Source organism: Chiloscyllium punctatum, chromosome 28, assembly GCF_047496795.1.
Source record: "Chiloscyllium punctatum isolate Juve2018m chromosome 28, sChiPun1.3, whole genome shotgun sequence".
In the NCBI taxonomy this organism is placed as follows: Eukaryota; Metazoa; Chordata; class Chondrichthyes; order Orectolobiformes; family Hemiscylliidae; genus Chiloscyllium; species Chiloscyllium punctatum.
The window spans coordinates 30184755-30203375 of NC_092766.1; the positions used below are offsets into that span (position 1 = coordinate 30184755).

Below are 18621 nucleotides of genomic sequence, written 5' to 3' on the forward strand. Positions count from 1 at the left end.
TAGGCAGAATGGGAAATTAGACTGATGCTGTGAGGGTTACACATGTCGAATGGCACTGAGCCCACAGAGATCTGGAACTTCCCAGTCTCCATTCCTGACCTATGCTGCCTCATCTCTCTGGAGTGGAGAATTCTGTTGGCTCATGATCTGGAGTCGCTTCAAGAGTGAGAGACGCTGACAGAGGCAGCAATTAGACCCACACAGTGAGGGATACCACATGGAGAGGTACTGAGTCACATCACCAGAGTGCCGGGACAAACAATTGTGCAGGATGAAAGACTTTTGATTCATGTTGCACTGGGATATACAAACTGTGAGCAGGCGAAGTGATGGCCTAGTGGCATTATTGTGTGACAATTTATCCAGAAACTCAGCAAGTGTTCTCTGGACACAGGTTCAAATCCCACCATTGCAAATGATTGAATGTGAAATAAATGCTTCAAAAACGATGTAATTAAAAACCTGCAAGTGAGTATTAAACAATTGCTGATGTTAAGAAAAATCCATCGGGTGCATTCCTGTCTTTAGTGAAGTAATCGAAGATGGGACTGGGATATCACAGGTATTACAGAAACACATTTAGGGAGGGACAGGACAGGCAGCTCAATGTTCCAGGGGACAGATGCTGCAGGAAGGACAGAAGGGGAGCTGAGAGAGGAGGAGAGCTGCTGGTTCTGATTGGGTGAAACATCACAGCAGGACTGAGAGAGGATATTCCTGCAGGACCGCCCAGTGAAGCTGTGTTCGTGGAATTAATCAATAACAATGGGTCTTCCCTTTCCTCTGATTGTTCGACACACCCCGAGAGCCCCGCCCTCCTGCACCTTGACCTTCTCAAGATGGCGGCCCGCAGGTCCGCGCTCCCTCTTCCCTCAAACAAATGGCGGCCGTGACCCTGGGCCGCTTCCCTGATCAGAGACCGCCACCTCTTTCTCCGGGCCTGGAGGGTCTTTTTCGATTTTTTTTTAACCTTTACTTGTGAATTCTCTCCGCTTCTTTCTCCCAGCGAGGGTCCCGCACACCGGCTCTGAACGTCACTCTCTGAAGCCGATCGCAGTCGCTGCCGGAGAAAGCAGCTCCATGTCTCTCTGCACTGACCAATGTGACATTGCGCATGCTCTGCACAGAAACCAAACTGCGCGTGCGCCTAAGGTTATGTGTGGGTTCACAGAGAATATTCATATCTGCACAGACTGATAGGCAAAATATTAGTCATTAACAATTGTTTTGTCGTGTTACAGTCATAGAGATGTCTAGCATGCAAATAGATTGTCCGGTCCAAATCAACCATAACGGCCAGTTATGTAAATTACCAATCGTTCTGGGAGTTTGAAAAGAAGTTTCTTACTCGAGTTGTGCAAATCGATTTGAAATATGTACGTTATCAGATTTACATTTCAACGACAGGATTTCTTAAAATCTCACATTGATTTATGAGAGAGATTTAATGCTCCACTATGCAGTGAGAATGATCAATCCTGCAAAATTGTTTGCTCTCTGACCAATCTTGTAGCGTTCACTTCCCGAGAATGCTTTAGCCCCACTCCTCACTCACGTTGGAGGACCGGCCGCTACTCGGTACTTCTGTTCCGCCTCTTCCTCCCAATTGCAGAGTTGATTCAGGCGTGACTTAGCAGGCAAGGGACAAAGGAAGTTCGAGTCGATGTTTTGTGATGCGGTGAAAATATCCCGAATCTTGGACCGAGAGGCCTGGGTTCAATTCGCAGCTTGTGCAGGTGTGTGTAACAACAACTTTTAGCAGGTTAATTAGGAAAAACAAGGGAAGTCAGGAACAGAGACAAAACAATAGAAAATGCATGCAATGTGGTGGGGCTGTCAATGCTCAGATGATTTGACTCTTTACCAAGCGTTTCAGGGTCCCAGTCCAGGCTGTTGCACTCCTCTTAGTGCACAGCCAGATACCACCATTGTGGGGCAAAATGTTGTGGTGGGATATAGTGGTGCCTTTCTGGAAGGTGCTCGGATTTTGTGGTGAAAACAGTTGAGAAGGAGTCGGGTTTTGTATGGAGCTACCTGTCCCCCTCCTGTTGCAGCATCTTATTATTGCCCTGACTCTATGTCGTACATGGAGAAAGTGAGGACTGCAGATGCTGGAGATCAGAGCTGAAAAATGTGTTGCTGGAAAAGCTCAGCATGTCAGGCAGCATTCCCTACCTCGAACATGTTTGGTAGAGATCAGTGACACTTCGTAAGCTCACAGTACAAGATCCATCACTCTGTTTAAGACAGTAAAAAATACTTGTAGCACAATCGCCAGAGAACAACACAGTGCAGAACAGGTCCTTCAGTCCTTGATGTTGCGCCGACCTGTGAACTATTCTCAGCTCATACCCCTACACTATCCCAAAATCAACCATGTGCTTATCTAAAGGATTGTTTAAATCTCACTATAGTGGCTGAGTTAACTACATTGGTTAGGGCGTGGAATCCATTACCTACTAGTCTCTGAGTAAAGAACCTGCCTCTGACATCTGTCTTAAATCTATCACCCCTCAATTTGTAGTTATGCCCCCTCATACACACTGATGTCATCATCCTAGGAAAAAGACTTTCACTGTCTACCCTATTTCAGCCTCTGATCATCTTGTATGTCTCTATCAAATCCTCTCTTAGCCGCCTTCTTGCCAATGAGAACACGTTCAAATTGCTCAACCTTTCCTCATAAGACCTTCCCTCCAGACCACACAACATCCTGGTAAATCTCCTTTGCACCTCTTCCAATGTTTCCACATCCTTCCCGAAATATGTGCACCAGAACTGCACACAATATTCCAAATATGGCCGCACCAGTGTTTTGTATAGTTGCAGCATCATATTGTGGTTCCAGAACTCAATCCATCCACGAATGAAACCTAACAAACCGTATGCCACCTTAACAGTACTTTACACCGGGGTGGCAACTTTCAGGCATTTATGTACGTGGACTCCAACATCCCTCTGCACATCTACATTACCATGGATGTTTCCATTGACCCAGTACTCTGCCTTCCTGTTATTCTTCACAAAGTGTATCACCTCACATTTAGCTGCATTGAACTCCATTTGCCACCCTTCAGCCCAATTCTGCAGTTTATCCAAGTCCCCTTGCAACCTGTAATATTCTTCCACACTGTCCACTACTCCACTGACTTTCGTGTCATCTGCAAATTTACCAATCCATCCACCTATGCCTGCATCTAAGACTTTTATAAAAAATGACAAACAGCAGTGGTCCCAAAACAGATCCTTGTGGCACACCACTAATAACCGGACTGGAGGCTGATTATTTTCCATCATCCACCAGTCGCTGCCTTCTTTCAGAAAGCCAGTTTCTAATCCAAACTACTAAATCACACTCAATTCCATGTCGCTGCATTTTCTCTAAGAGCCTAACATTTGGAACCTTATCAAAGGCTTTACTGAAGTCCATGTATACCACGTCAACTGCCCTACCCTCATCAAAATGCTTGGTCACCATCTCAAAAATACTCAATGAAGTTTGTGAGACACGACCTGCCCTTGACGAAACCATATTGACAATCTGAAATCATATTGTTGTTTGCCAGATGATTACAAATATTGTCTCTCATAATCCTTTCCAAAACCTTTCCTACAACAGAAGTAAGGCTCACTGGTATATAATTACCTGGGTCATCTCGACTGTCCTTCTTGATCAAGGGCATAACATTTGCAGTCATCCAGTCACCTGGTACTGAACCTGTAGGCAATGACGACTCAATATCAAAGCCTAAGTATTTGCTATCTTCTACCTAGCTTCCCAGAAAATCCACGGATAAATACCATTCAGCCCAGGGGACTTGTCTACTTTCAATCCTTTTAGAATTGATAACACCTGTTCGTAACTAACCTCGATCCTTTCTCGTCTAACATCTTCTACCTCATTATTGTCTGCAATATTCTCATTTTCCTGAGTGAAAACCAATGAGAAATATTCGTTTAGCAACTCTCCAATTTCCACAAGAGATGCAATTTCTGTCGTAAACTACAGTTCCCTTACCTTATCACTTCCTCCCTGTCTGACAGGGACATACCTATCAAGGACACACAATATCTGTTCCTTAAACCAGCTCCACATTTCTATTTTCTGCATCCACTGCATTTTGCTACCCCATTCTATGCATCCTAATTCTTGCTGAATTGCATTATAATTGCCACTGCCCCCTCGATAAGTCTTCACCTGTGGCATGTACCTATCACTTTCCATCGCTAAACTAAACATAACTGAATTGTACTCATCTCTCCAAAGTGCTCACCTTCAACTGAACCAAACACCTCGTCCGGTTCATGACCAGGCGCCAAATCCAATGTGGCATCCCCTCTTGTCGGCCCTTCGACATACTGTGTCAGGAAACCCTCCCGTACACATTGGACAAAAACTGATACATCTGATATACTAGAGTTATAGCATTTTCAGTCAATGTTTGGGAAGTTAAAGTCCCCCATAATGACCACCATGTTACTTTCTCTCCTACCCAGTGTAATTTTGCTAATCCTCTCTTCCCCCTCCCTGGACCTCTGCAGCAGCCAATTAAAAAGTCCAAGCAGTGTGACCTCCCCTCTCCTGTTTCTAACCTCAGCCCACACTACTTCAGTAGAGAAGTCCTCATCAAATGTTCTCTCAGCCACCGTTATACTATCCTTGACTAACATGACATGCATGGGCCCATTGCGGTGCTTCAAATTCCATGAGGCAGCCATACTGTCTACGACAGACAGACTCAGTCCAGAACCTCCTCTGTCCTTAAGACTTTATGCACTGCCTGCACTCCTCGATTTCCCCTTTGCACGTTCCCTTTCCAACCCACCACACCTGCATCACTCCACAATTGGAGCTGCCAAGGACAGAAGTCTGTGGAATACCCTCCCTAACCTTCTCTATCCTCTTTTAAGATGTATTTTAAAATCATTCTCTTTAATCAATGTTTTGATCATCCATGAAGCACCTTAGGAGATTTGCTATTCTGAAAGATTCCATACAATGCAAGCAGTTGTTTTTATTGCCATACATTAGGAGAAACAAGAATGATGCTTTCAAATTGTTAACAAGAAAGTCACTGATAGGCACAGTGTGTAGGTAAAATAATAACGTCACATTGGGATCGGCAATAAACAAAGAAGTAACTAACGCCTGTAAAAATGGCATGTCTATTACCATGGGTGATTTTAATCTACATGTAGATTGGTCGAACCAGCTCAGTCAGGGTAGCCATGTGGAGTTCATTAAGTGTATCCATGATAGTTTTTTTGAACAGTATGAAATGGAACTGACAAGGAGCAAGCTATCCAAAATCTGGCCCCTGTGCAATGAGCCACGAATAATTAATGATCTCAGAGTTAGGGATCCTCTTGTAAGAAGTGATCACTGTAAGGTTGAATTTAGAACACATATGGAGAGTGTGAAGATAAAATCTAATACCTTGGTCCTGTGCTTGAACACGGGGAACTAAAATAGAATGAGGGAGAACCTGGATAAAGTAGACTGGAAACAAAGATTTTATGGTGGGACAGTTGATGAGCAGTGAAAATTTTTCAAAGACATTTTAGGAAGTGCTCAGCAAAAACATATTCCAGTGAAAAGGAAGGACTGTAAGAAAAGGTGGTGGACAAAAGATAGGGAATTCTACACCAGTTAGTTTATTTTCTGTAGTTGGAAAGATGCTTTGGTCTATTATCAAGGAAGAAATAGCAGGGAATCTCGATAGCAATTGTCCCATTGCGCAGACAGGGCATGGATTCATGAAGGGCAGGTCATGCTTGACAAATCGTTTGTAATTCTGTGGAGACATTTCGAGCAAGGTGGACAATGGGGACCCAGAGGATGCGGCGTGCCTGGATTTCCAAAATGCCTTCAACAAGGTGCTGCACAAGAGGCTATTGCATTGTCTTAGGGTGCATGGGATAGAGTATTAGCATGGATAGAAAATTGGTTGATTAACAGGAAGCAAAGACTGGGGATAAATAAGCCTTATTCTGGCTGGCAATCAGAAACTAGTAGCGTGCCTCTAGGATCAGTGTTGGGATTGCAATTATTTAGAATTGATACAGATGATTTGGAGTTGGGGACCACATGTAGGGTGTCAAAGTTTGCATATGACACTAAGACGAGTATCAGAACAAAGTGTGTAGAGGACTGGGAAACTTTGCAGAGGAAACGAGATACATTGAGTGAGTGGGCAATGGTTTGGCAAGTGGAATATTATGTTCATAAATGTAAAGTTATACTCTTTGGTTGGAGTAATATTAGTAAAAAGATTACTACTTGAATTTTTAAAAAATGCATTATTTGCTATGCAGAGGCACCTGAACATCCTTCTGTATGAGGGTTGGTCACCAGGTACAACAATCAATTCAGAAGACAAATGGAATATTGTCTTTCATTGCTGAAGGGATTGTGTTTAAAAGCAGAGGTGGGCCATAGTGGGTGCTGGTGAGCCCACACCTGGAGTACTCCATGTAGTTTTTATCTCCTTTCTTGCTCAAGGATGTACTGGCACGAGAGGGGGTGCAGAGGAGGTTAACTATGTTGACTCCGGAGGTGAGGAGTTTGGTTTAACAGAGACTGAGTAGATTGGGATTATATTCATTGGAATTCAGAAGAATGGAAAGATATAAAAAATAATGAATGGAATGGATAAAATAGAAATAGAGAGAATGTTTCCACTGGCAGATGAAGCTAGGACAAGAGGGCATCACCACAAGATTACAGGCAGCAAATTTAGGACTGAATTGAGAAGGAACTTCTTGACCTCTATGGAGTGCATTGCCCAGGGAAGTAGTTGATGTTAGTTCAGTAATGTTTTTAAAGCTAAGTTAGTTTTTTAAAAAGAGAAATAATTAATTAAGGAATACAGGAAGAACGTGGGTAAATGGTTCTGCGTCCACAAAATGATCAGCCATGATCTTATTGAATGGTAGAGCAGGCTCGAAGGGCAGGACGGCCTTCTCCTTTTCCTAGATCTTTTGTTCTTGTATTATGCATGCCTCCATCACTCGTGACTTGGAGGTGTTGGATTAGGATCGACAAAATTATAATTCACAGAACACCAGGTTATAGTCCAACAAGTTTATTTGGAAGCACTACTTTGCTGGTCCTTCATCAGGTGGTTGTGTGATTTTTAACTTTGTCTCTCACTCTTGTAACTGAGAAACAGCAACAAAAGCCGTGCGCAAGCTCCAGCCAACAGTTGTATTGTGGACAATGAAGAAGGTTATCTCAGAATACAATGGGATATTGATCAGATGGGCCAATCGGCTGAGGACAAGCAGATAGGATTTAATTTAGATAGATTAGGTTTGGATATCTGGTTGTCACCGACAGGTTGGACCGAAGAAGTGATTGATGTCAGCGGCGGACCAATGCCTAGACAGGGGAGGAGCTGGAGGACCTGGCGGGGCAGTTGGTCCTCCGGCCAATCAATGAATGAGGGGGGGGGGGGTACTAGACTATACCACGTGATCATCCTCCGCGGTGGGCGCGGATGTTCGGAATGTGTGTGCGCGGTGAGCTGTCGGTAAGGAAAGAAATACACAGCAGGAAGTGGGAGGGAAATGGTGTTGGTATGGTCTGAGAGGTTTTACAATCATTTGCTGCACATCGGAAAATACAAATTTGAAACTTACAGTCCCGTTTTTGCAGCAAATGGGAATGTGCCTTGTTGAGTAATCGGCCTGAGTGAGCGCCGCCATCTTTATTCGTGGCAATGATTCACTGGACACGTGCGCGGCTGCCAGCTTTGTAAGGGGCAAAGTTCAGAGGGATATTTGTACAGCCTTCCCTGGTAAAAAAGAGTCATAGGGCAGGATTTACACAGAGCACATTCAAACCCAGAGAAATGGATTTTTTTCTGGATTTGTTTCGTCATTCATTTAAATGATTTGGATGTGAATAGAGGCCGTATAGTTATTAAGTTTGCAGGTGACACCAAACTTGGAGGTATTGTGGACAATGAAGAAGGTTATCTCAGAGTACAGTGGGATATTGATCAGATGGGCCAATGGGCTGAGGAGTGGCAAAAAGGATTTAATTTAGGTAGATTAGGTTAGGATATCTGGTTGGCATAGGTTGGACCGAAAAAGCCTGTTTCTGTGCTAGACATCTTTGACTGTGGGATCATAAAAGTGAACTCTGCTCTGGTTCAACTCTGGGTTCTCTGATGTCCACTTGTTCATTATCTAGCTTCCTCAGTCTCTCATGGGTGTATTTTTGCTCTGTATAGTATTTTACTTTTACTTTCACAACTGATTTGTAAATGAATTGAAAAATGTAGAGCTGGAAAAACACAACAGGCCAAGGAGCATCCAAGGAGCAGGAGAATCGACGTTTTGGGCATAAGCCCTTCTTCAGGAATGTAAATGAATTGTCCACTGCTGCCCGGCTCCTGACCATACGCTGTTCCATTATCAGGTTATTTTTTCCACAATATCTTTGACAGTCAAGAATTCTTTTTTCCAATAAGCGAGTGCATTTTCCTTCAATTTCTGACAGTCAAATTCTGCACCATTTTCATTCCCTATAATTCATATTGCACTTCCTGAAACATCAACTGTGTATTTCTCCTTCCACAGAAACCAGTGATCAATGCCAAAGCCTTGTTGCCTGTGGAGAGGGTGATGTTTGACTTCCTTGTACTGCTGCAGTTTGTAAGGTGAAGGTGGTTGGGTAAGAGACATTACAGATTATTCACTCAGCGATATTGAAGAGTAGAAGATATCCTTACAAATCATCATGGTTTTAATTTCACAAAAAATATTATTGAGAACTTTTGACATAAGGCTACAGATGGCGAATATTGTGTCCAGTGACCACAACCATTGCCAAATAAGCAGTTTTTCAAGAATGCCTTAAAGAAAGAAAGCAGATCTTAGAGGGTTAGAGTGGGGATTCCAGACCATGTTCCTTTGCAGTCTATAGAAACCGTCACACAGGTGAACTCAAATTTAAACACATCATTGAGAGTCTGAACTAAAATGAGTTATTGAGATATGAAAGGGTGTGTGGTGCAGGGAGACAGGAATGATTACAGCCAGGAATTATTTCAAATGTCCGAAAGTAAATTGTTGTTGCTTAAAAATGGGAGTCTTTTGATTGATCGGCAAGTTTTGGTACAAGTGAGCACTTCAGCAGTAGAGTTTTCAATATTCTTGAGATTATCGGGAAGGTGAATGTGGGATGCTGGTTTAGATAATGAAATCTAGAGTTAATAAATGGAATGAATGAGAGTTTCAGCGAATGAGCTGAGACTGGTGAGGTCAGGTGATATCACTGAAGTCGAAATAGTGGTCTTGGAGGGGGGCTGGTCTGTCATCCTCACCTCATTCAGCTGATTGTCAGTTTGTGAATCAAGTCTGTCACAAGCTCAGGAGCTGATTGGCCCTGGCAGAACCCAAACTGGGCATCGGTGAGCAGGTTATTGCTGAGCAGCTGCGTGACAACACTGTTGATGACACCTTCCATCACTTCACTGCTGAGCGAGTGTGGACTGATGGAGGGGAATTGGCTGAGTTGGATCTGCCCTGTGTTTTTGTGTTGGAACATCCCTGAGTAATGTTCCACAAAGTCAGTAGGTGCCATTGCTGGAGCAGTACTTGCCTTGGTGGGCAGCAGGTTCTGGAGCACAGCCAACAGTATTATTGCCAAAATATTGGCAGGGCCCATACTTTTACACTGCTTATCCATTTCTTGATCTGATTTGAAATGAGTTTTCAACCAAGTCGATTCATATCTGTGATGTCAGGGACCAATGGAGAAGGCTCATCCACTTGGCACTGCTGGCTGAAAATCGCTGCTATTGCTGTCCTCTTATCTGTTGCATGAATGTGTGAGACCTCTCCATCTGTAAGGGTGGGGATATCTGTGATGCTTCCTCCAGTGAGTTGTTTAATTGTCCATCACTATTCTTGACGAGGTGTGGCAGAACTGCAGAACTCACATCTAATCTATTGGCTATGGGATCACTTAGTTCTATTTAGTTTTGCTTGTGCTGTTTGGCATGCAGGTTTGTTAGCTTCACCAGGTTGGCACCTCATTTTTAGGTATGCCTGGTACTGCTCCTGGCATGCCCTCCTGCATTCACCATTGAACCAGGGTTGATTCCCCTGGCTTGATGTTAATGGTTGAGTGGGGGATATCAGGCCATGAGATTTCAGATTGGGCTGGAGTACAGTTTTGCTGCTGCTGTTGGCCCACAGTGAGGTGGAAGTTGCAGGGTCAAGAGGGCTGATTGTGTTGTTGTATTTTCCAGTGCATTGGTAGATGTAATGTGGTCCATCCAGTTTCATTCCTTTGTTGAGACTGTGCAGTGATTAATACAATGAGTGATTTGATGGGCCTACTGACGGGTTTCTTTCCCTTAAGGACATTGTCAATAGCAGAAAAACATCCCCAATGGTTCCATGGCAAACAGTAGATTCTTCATTACAGTTGTTTTTTCTTGACTTCAGAGCCACCCTCTACCGATTTGGGATTCAAACCTGAACTTCAGTTGTATATTTTAATATTCTTGATAAATGATAAATACGACAGGTTTGTTCACTTATTTTTAGAATCACTATCACAGGTTTTGTTTATTGTTTTGGAAATAAAAAGAATGTCCATTACCATGTCTCCTCCATCCTCCCCTCCAACAACAAGAGTGAGGAGCACATGGAGTTTCTCTGTCCATAACATTGAAACAATCTGATCAGCTGCCTCTGCTTCTTTCCTCCCTCTCCACTAGCCCACCGAGCCAAACTGCCTCACAAGGGTGCTCCTCAATTTAGTCCTAAACTTGCATTTCCTCAAGTCCCTTGTCGAGCCTTATTAGAGGTCATCTTGACCATTTACACTAGTGTAGCTAAATCATGGACATTCCAAATCTCTCTCTCATCCTCCTGCTTGTCACCGCTCTTCCCCCCCCCCCCGCCCCCCCCCACACACACACACACCAACATTGCAATATTGTTCCATGATCTGTCTGTCTGTTTTTTCTGGTTATGTCCTTCTCTCCCATTCGGCTAAAACCTAATATTTGACCTCACCATCATTGGAAAATCCTGCTCCATCTCCACTCTCCCTTTCCTTTCTGAGTTCATTGTATTTGGTGTCCCTCCAGGATCTATCCTTGGCCCGTCCTGTTTCTCACCTACACACTGCCAGGAGGTAACATCGCCCAAAAGCACCGTGTTAGGTTTCCCATGTACACTGACAGTGCCCAGCTCTCCCTCCCCATCATCCCTCTCCATTACTCCATTATTACTCAGTTATCAAACTGCTTACCATGCTTCGATTAGCTGCAGTTGAATCCAATGAAACACTGTAATTGTTAAACCAATTGCCTTCAGTTGCTATTCCAAATTCATTTCCCATACTGCTGTGTCCCTCCCTCTCACTGGGAAGTGTCTGAGGCAGAACTACATTCTTCACAATATTGCTTTCATATCTGACCCCAAGGTGACCTTCTGATCAGACATCTACACAATCACAAACACCAGGAATTCCAATCTCTTAAACGTTGCTTGTCTCCTTTTCACCCCAGCGCCATTGCTACTGAATCCCTAACCTGTGTCGGTGTTGCCTTTAACTTGACAAATCAGAAACAGAACCCTTGATTCCGCGACTGACCCAGAATCTGGTTCAAGACTCACCCGTAATGGGACACATCCTCTCCATATTTACCCTGTCAAACCTTGACAGAATCCTGTATGTTTCAAAGAGATCATCTCCCATTCTTCCAAAGTCCAGTGAGTATATTCCCAACTTATTCAGCCTTTGCTTACAGGATAATCCCTTCAAAACAGGGATCATCCCAATGGATCTTCTCTGAAATGCCTCCAATAAACTTCTCTATTTCATGAACTAAAGTGACCAAATCTGTTCACGTTACTCCAGATGTGGTCTCACTTGCCATTTGTTTAGTTGCCCTAAGGTATATATTCCAAACTCTTATATTGCAAACTCTTTGAAATAAGGGACAGCATTCCATTCCCCTTCCTGATTCCATGTTGTAACTGTGTGCTCGCTTTCTGTGTTTCCTGCTCATTTTCCCCAGTCCCTTTTGTGGTGCAGCTTTCGACAGTTTATCCCAAGTTATAGTCTATTTGCCAACTTGTTGCCCAGGTTTCCTGTGAATATCTCTATGTAAACTGTTTATAACCTTTTGGAACTTTCCTGTTATGCCTTTTCTAGGAGATGTCCCCCCTCATTTTTCGAAACATGTACTGTGAGCACTGGGCAGTGGGAAGCATGCACGGTTGTTATCTTTCAGGGATACCCTGTTTAATGACTGGGAGGAGCTTGTTGCCCATTGGTCAGAATGGAGACATCTTGCCCATCAAGGTGCATGAGCCTTTCACACCCCATGTCTCATTGAGGAGGAACAGCGGCAGCACGGAAGGAAAGAAAAGGAAGGAAATCCTGCTCTCCATATCTCACTGAATCTTGGGATATTCTGTCCAATGTTCAGTCACATGAAGCCCCAAGGTGGAAACTCATAGAAACCCACACAGATTTGCCCCTGAATTGCCTGCTAACCTCCACCAGGGGTAATATGTACAGTCCTCCTGGGCCAGGAGGAGGGGATTGTATGAGTTTCAAACTTGAACTGACAGTGACGGATTTTATAAACTTGTATTACAGGCAGATATTCAGATGGTAATCTCAGTCACTGTAACGGCAAACTCTGACAGAATTACTCAATACATCAGGCCCTGGATATTCATATTGTGTGAGAGTATTGTGTTCCAGATCAATACCATTTGCTGAATAAAAGTTCTCCTTTGAATCAAACCATCCTCTCAATAGATCTTCCCAAATCTTCAACATGTGTCCTGTAATCCTTGTATATTGAGCTGAAGGGTCGAAGGTTGATTATAATGTGTAACTTTTGTAAACCGCTTTGTCACAGCTCCCCAAATTTCCTTTGCTACAAGGAGAACTCCTCAGTTTCCCCAAACCCCTGATTCCCCAATGTCTGTTTGCTCTCTATAAGGTTCACATCAGGATTGTATTAGAACATTCTCCACTTGCCTGCATCAGTGCACCCCCCCCCCACCCAACGATATTAAACAAAGTGAACATCCTCCAGGATAAAGTGCTGTACCTGAGAGGTTTCCCATCCACCACCTTCAGCATTCCCTTTTCCCACCCTCGCGGCACAGTGGCATCACTGTGTAAAAGATGAAGTCAGCATTGTCCTACCCGACCATAGGACTGCTCTCTCATTAGAGAGAGATATCTAGTAGTGGTTAACCTGAATATTACCACAGCACAGGCAAGGGGAGAGGTTGAAAATGAGAGTCCATTAATTGCGGATGGTTATTCTTGATGTGTATTAGCAACACACATTTCACGTGAACAATTAAGTTAAAAAAGCCCCACACATTCTGCAACTAAAATCCCTCATTCCTTGAACCATCCTGGGAAATATCCTGTGCCCCGTCTCAGGGACCCTGCCATCCTTCACAATGTGTGGGCGATCTGTGGTTCGCACAGACCTAGCTGCTCGAAACCCTGTGGGTGATAGCATAGAGCAACAGTTGCACTAAACCTCACTGTCTGGAAGAGAGTGAAAGACAGAAATCCAGAAGGCATTTAAAATCTATTTAGGAACACGCTTGCAAGGCCAAGGCTGACAGGTCTATGGGGTCTGTGCTGGAAAATGCGATTAAAATAGTCAGCTGGAAGATTTCTTTACAGCATAAACCCAATGGACCACAAAACCGTTTTCCGTCATGTAGACAACAGACGCGTAATATAGGAATGTGACTAGCCACAATAGAAACCAGGTCAGAGAAGGTGATATTAGAATAGATGTTACGTGATTAATTAACATTTTTGGAGGAAAATGTGACAGAGGTTAAGTGGGACATTGTGGAGCTCTGGGTGTAGGAATCTGAAATAAAAATGGGTTATCCTGAAGGCTGGAATTAAAGAAAGGCACATCACAGAGATTTGTGAGGGTGGACAAGATGAAAGATAGAGAGTGTGTTGAGACTGGAGGAGATTAGAGATTGGAGGATGTTGCAGAGATTGAGATGATTTTGATGCAGAGATAGTGATAGTTCTGAGGCTCGAGAGGAATTATAGAGATAAGGATGAGTTGTTAGCTTTCCCAACACTACCTCTTTACTGATAATGATTGTTTCTCTGTCCTCATCTGCCATTGCCTCCATAGACTTGCGTCAATGAGAGTACACAGACAGTATGTTCCTGTTAAGGCCAAGGCTGGGAGGCGTCGAGAATGCTGCATGATCTGAGAAATTGAGTCTCTGCTCAAGAAAATGAAGGGAGGATATGGCAGGTACAAAACACTGGGTTTGAGTAAGTCCCTAGGGGACTATAAGGGAACAGCAGGAGGTGGGAGAGATTCTATCAGTATTTCATGTCAGTTTGTACTGAAAGGGGATATGGAAGTTAGAGATGTTGGAGAAATAAATAGTGATAACTTGGCAAGTGTTCATATTACAGAGGAGGAGGTACTGGATGTCTTAAAACGCATAAAGGTGGATAAATCACTGGAATCTGATCAGGTGTATCCCAGAACTTTGTGGGTAATGAGGGAAGCTTTTGCTGGGCCTCTCGCTGCGATATTTGTATCATCGATCGCCACAAGTGAGGTGCGGTAAGACTGGCGCCATTATTTGAGAAAGGTGGTAAGGAAAAGCTAGGGATCTATAGACCGGTGAACCTGAAGTCAGTGGCAGAGATGTTGTTGGAAGGGATTCTCAGGGAAAGGATTTACATGTCATTGGAAAAGCAATAAATTATTAGGGAGAGTCAGCATAGCTTTGTGCATTGAAATCATTAACTTGGACTTGAGAAAGACACAAGGTTTCACATAACACACTGGTTAGCAGGTTCAATACCATAGAATTCTGGCAGAACTAGCTGTTTGGATACGGAATTGGCTGGAAGATCAAACAATCATAGATGGACAGCACAGAAACAGAGACCCGTCGGTCCAACCAGTACATGCTGATCAGATATCACAACGCAATCTAGTCCCACCTGGTAACACCCGGCCCATATCCTTCCTATTCATATACACATGAAGATGCCTTTTAAATGTTGCAATCGTAATGGCCTCCACCACTTCCTCTGGCAGCTCATTCCATCCACGTACCACCCTCTGTGTGAAAACGTTGCCTCTCAAGTCTCTTTAAAGTTTTTCCCCTCATACCATAAACCTATGCCCTCTAGTGCTGGGATCCCCCACGCTATAGAAAAGACTATGTCTATTTATCCTATCCATGCACCTCATGTTTTTATATACATAGATAAGATCACCTCTCAGCCTCCGACGCTGCAGGGAATACAACTCCAGTCTATTCAACCTCTATTCAACCCCCAGCATAGCTAAAATCCTCCAACCCTGGCAACGTTCTTGTAAATCTTTTCTGAACCCTTTCAAGTTTCACAACATCCTTCCAAGAGGAGGGTGACCAGATTTGTACGCAACGATCGAAAAGTGGCCTAACCAATGTCCTGTACAGCTGCAACATGATCTCATAACTCCTGTACTCAATACATTGTCCGATAAAGGCAAGCATACCAAACGCTGCCTTCACTATCCTATCTACCTGCACTCCAAGGCCTCTTTGTTCAGTAACACACCTCAGGACCTTACCATTAAGAGTATATGTCCTGCTAAGATTTGCTTTCCCAAAATACCACTGCTCAGCCATTCACCCATCTGATCAAGATCCCATTGTACTCTGAGGTAATCTTTTTCACTGTCCACTACACCTCCAGTTTTGGTGTCATCTCACTAACTATACCTCCTATGTTCACATCCAAGTCATTGATATAAATGACGAAAGGTAGTGGATCCAGCAGTGATCCTTGTAACACTCCACTAGTCACAGGCCTCCAGTCTGAAAATCAACCCTCCATCACCACCCTCTGTCTTCTGCCTTTGAGACAGTTCTGTATCCAAATGGTTAGATCTCCCTGTATGCCATGAGCTCTAACCTTGATGAGCAGTCAGTGTCATAGTGCAGGATGCTTTTTGGACTGGAAGCCTGTGATGAGCAATATGCTGTCAGGCTGGGTACTGTGTCCACTGCTTTTTGCCATTTATATAAATGATTTCTATGTGAATATAGGAGCTATGGTTAGCAGGTTTACAATAGACACCAATATTGGAGGTGCAATGGATAGCAAAGTTACTTGAAAGTACAATGAGACTCCGATCAAATGGGCTGAGGAGTGGCAGATGAAGTTTAATTTAGATATATGTGAGGTTCTGCATTTTGGAAAAGCAAATCAGGGTGGGAATTATACACTTAATGGGAATGTCCTGGGGAGTGTTGCTGAACAAAGAGATCTTGGAATGCAGGTTCATAATTCCTTGAAAGTAGAATCATAGATAGGCAGGGTAGTGAAGAGAGTGTTTGGTGTACTTGCCTTTATTGGTCAGTGCATTGAGTACAGGAGTTGTGACGTCAGTTTGCGGCTGTACAGGAGATTCATTCAGCCACTTCCGGAATTCTGCTTTCAGTCCTTGTCTCCCCGCTATTGGAATGATATTGAGAATCTTGAAAGGATTCATAAAAGATGCAAAGATGTTGCCAGGGTTGAGGGATTGAACTATAGGGAGAGGCTGAATAGACTGAGGCTGTTTTCACTGGAGAATCGGATGCTGAGAAGTGACCATAGAGGTTGATAAAATCGTTAAGGGCATGGATAGGGTAAACAGCCAGGGTCTTATTCCTGTTTAGTTGAGTCCAAAACTAGAAAGCACAGGCATGAGGGAAAAGATTGAAAAGGGATATTAGGGGCAAAGTTTCAAGCTGATCGTAGTATGTGTATGGAATGAGCTGCCAGAGAAAGTGTGGAGGCCGGTACAGTTACAACATTTAAAAGGCATCTCACTGGATATGTGATTGGGAAAGGTTTCGAAGGCTATGGGCCAAGGGCTGGCATGTGGGACGAGATTAATTTAGGATATCTGGTCGGCATGGACAAGTTGGACTGAAGGGTCTGTTTCAGTGCTGTACATCTCTATGGCACTAATAAATTAAAATTAAGATAGGTTTCTCTTTTATGGAGAGTTAGCAGAAGGTCAGACAATTCTCCTTGGACCTGAGAAGGTTAAGCAGTGATTTCGACCAGGAGTTGATTTGTTTCCAGGGTATTTCATTTACAGAGAGACAGAGTGAGAAATCTTTAACGTCACAATGTTAGTAACTATTTTCAGGTAACAGGCAAATAATGCAAAGAAAAATGTGAAGATTATTTTGCTCACTAAGTTCTGAGCATCTGCAACAGTTTGACCGACGGCTGGATGCAGATTCAGTAGTTATTGTCAAAACAAATTTGAAATTTAACATTTTTAAGGAAGGATTTGGAGGGCTATGTCCAAATGGAAGGTGAGTTGGGACTGACTGGCACCATCTCCAGAGGGAGAGAGTACAGCCCCATTGGGCAGAATAGCCTCCAGTCCCTGTGCTCTGTGATACTGACGCATTCACTGTGAATGATGAAGCTCATCACAGGGCAGAGCCGTAGAGATGCTGACCAGATATCCCAACCTAATCTAGATCCATTTGCCAACACTTGGCACATATCACTCTACACCCTTCCTATTCATAAAGCAATCCAAATGCCAAATGGTTTAATTGTACCAACATCCTCCACTTCCTGACAGAAGATTCCATACACGAACCAACATCAGTGGGGAAAAATATTGCCCCTCAGATCCATTTTAATTTCTTCCCCTCTCATCTTAAACCTATGCCTTCTCATTCTCGACTCCCCGACCCCAGGGAAATGACCTTGTCTATTTATCCTACCCATGCCCCTCATGATTTTATAAACCTCTATGAGGTCACCCCTCAGCCTCTGATGGACCTGGGAGGATCCCACCAGTCATGTCACAATGGGGCCTGGCTGATTGACACAACTTCAAACCAATAGGAGAGTTGGCATGATCCTCCAGCCATTGGGAGTGAATGAGGTGTGGGTCCAGCAGGCCCACACATGACCATCAGCTTTGCAGGCGCAGTGTCACTGTGAGGGGGGACTGAATGTGAAGGAGTGGGAGAGAGAGCAGATACTGGGAGAGAGATGGAGTTAGTGTGGACTGGGAAGGTTGATAAGCACTGTTTCAGTCTGTTGGACCTGAATTAGATACTCTGGGTAAATTAGAACCTAAAGAACTTCGGATGCTGTAAATCACACACAACAACCAGAAGGTGCTGGAAAAGCTCAGCAGATCTGTCAGCATCTGTGAAAAGAAATCAGTTCGCATTTTCGATCCAGTGATGCTTCCTCAGAAACTGATTTTACTGAGAAAAAAAAGTCTGTTTTATGCAGAAGGTAGGGGTTAAGGAGTAAATGATAGGTGGGGATAGAGTCCAAAGAGAGAGATAAGAGCAGTTGGACAAAGGAGTGGATAACGATCTGACGGGGGGAGGGTGAATAGCTGTTTATGGGGACTGTTAGTGGCTAACCATAGGTAGTGTGTAATGGCAGGCTACGTAATAACAAGGCCTGGTATGTGGGGTAGGGGGCAAAGGCACTAAGACGTGGGAGAGTTCAGGACCTAAAATTATTGAATTTTATGTTGAAGCCAGAGGGTTGCAGGGTCCCCGAGTGGGAGATGAGGTGTTGTTCTTCCGGTT

The 18621-nt window shown here is 43.8% G+C and overlaps 2 long non-coding RNA genes across 12 annotated transcripts in view; one reads left to right on the top strand and one right to left on the bottom strand.

Moving 5' to 3' along the window:
* Positions 1 to 1087, bottom strand: part of LOC140454056 (uncharacterized) — a 52885-nt gene extending 51798 nt beyond the window's left edge. For 4 of the 5 annotated variants that reach the window (XR_011952550.1, XR_011952546.1, XR_011952549.1 and 1 more), the window contains exon 1: positions 971 to 1087. This is a non-coding gene — a long non-coding RNA (uncharacterized lncRNA). The remainder of the gene's footprint in view (positions 1 to 970) is intronic. The other variant, XR_011952548.1, reaches the window with a different exon arrangement.
* A 520-nt stretch (positions 1088 to 1607) lies between these two features.
* Positions 1608 to 18621, top strand: part of LOC140454057 (uncharacterized) — a 37742-nt gene continuing 20728 nt past the window's right edge. For 4 of the 7 annotated variants that reach the window (XR_011952556.1, XR_011952552.1, XR_011952555.1 and 1 more), the window contains exons 1-3: positions 1608 to 1736; positions 8587 to 8680; positions 14172 to 14297. This is a non-coding gene — a long non-coding RNA (uncharacterized lncRNA). Of the gene's footprint in view, positions 1737 to 8330; positions 8426 to 8586; positions 8681 to 14171; positions 14298 to 18621 lie in introns of those variants that run through there. The other 3 variants (XR_011952553.1, XR_011952554.1, XR_011952558.1) reach the window with 2 other exon arrangements.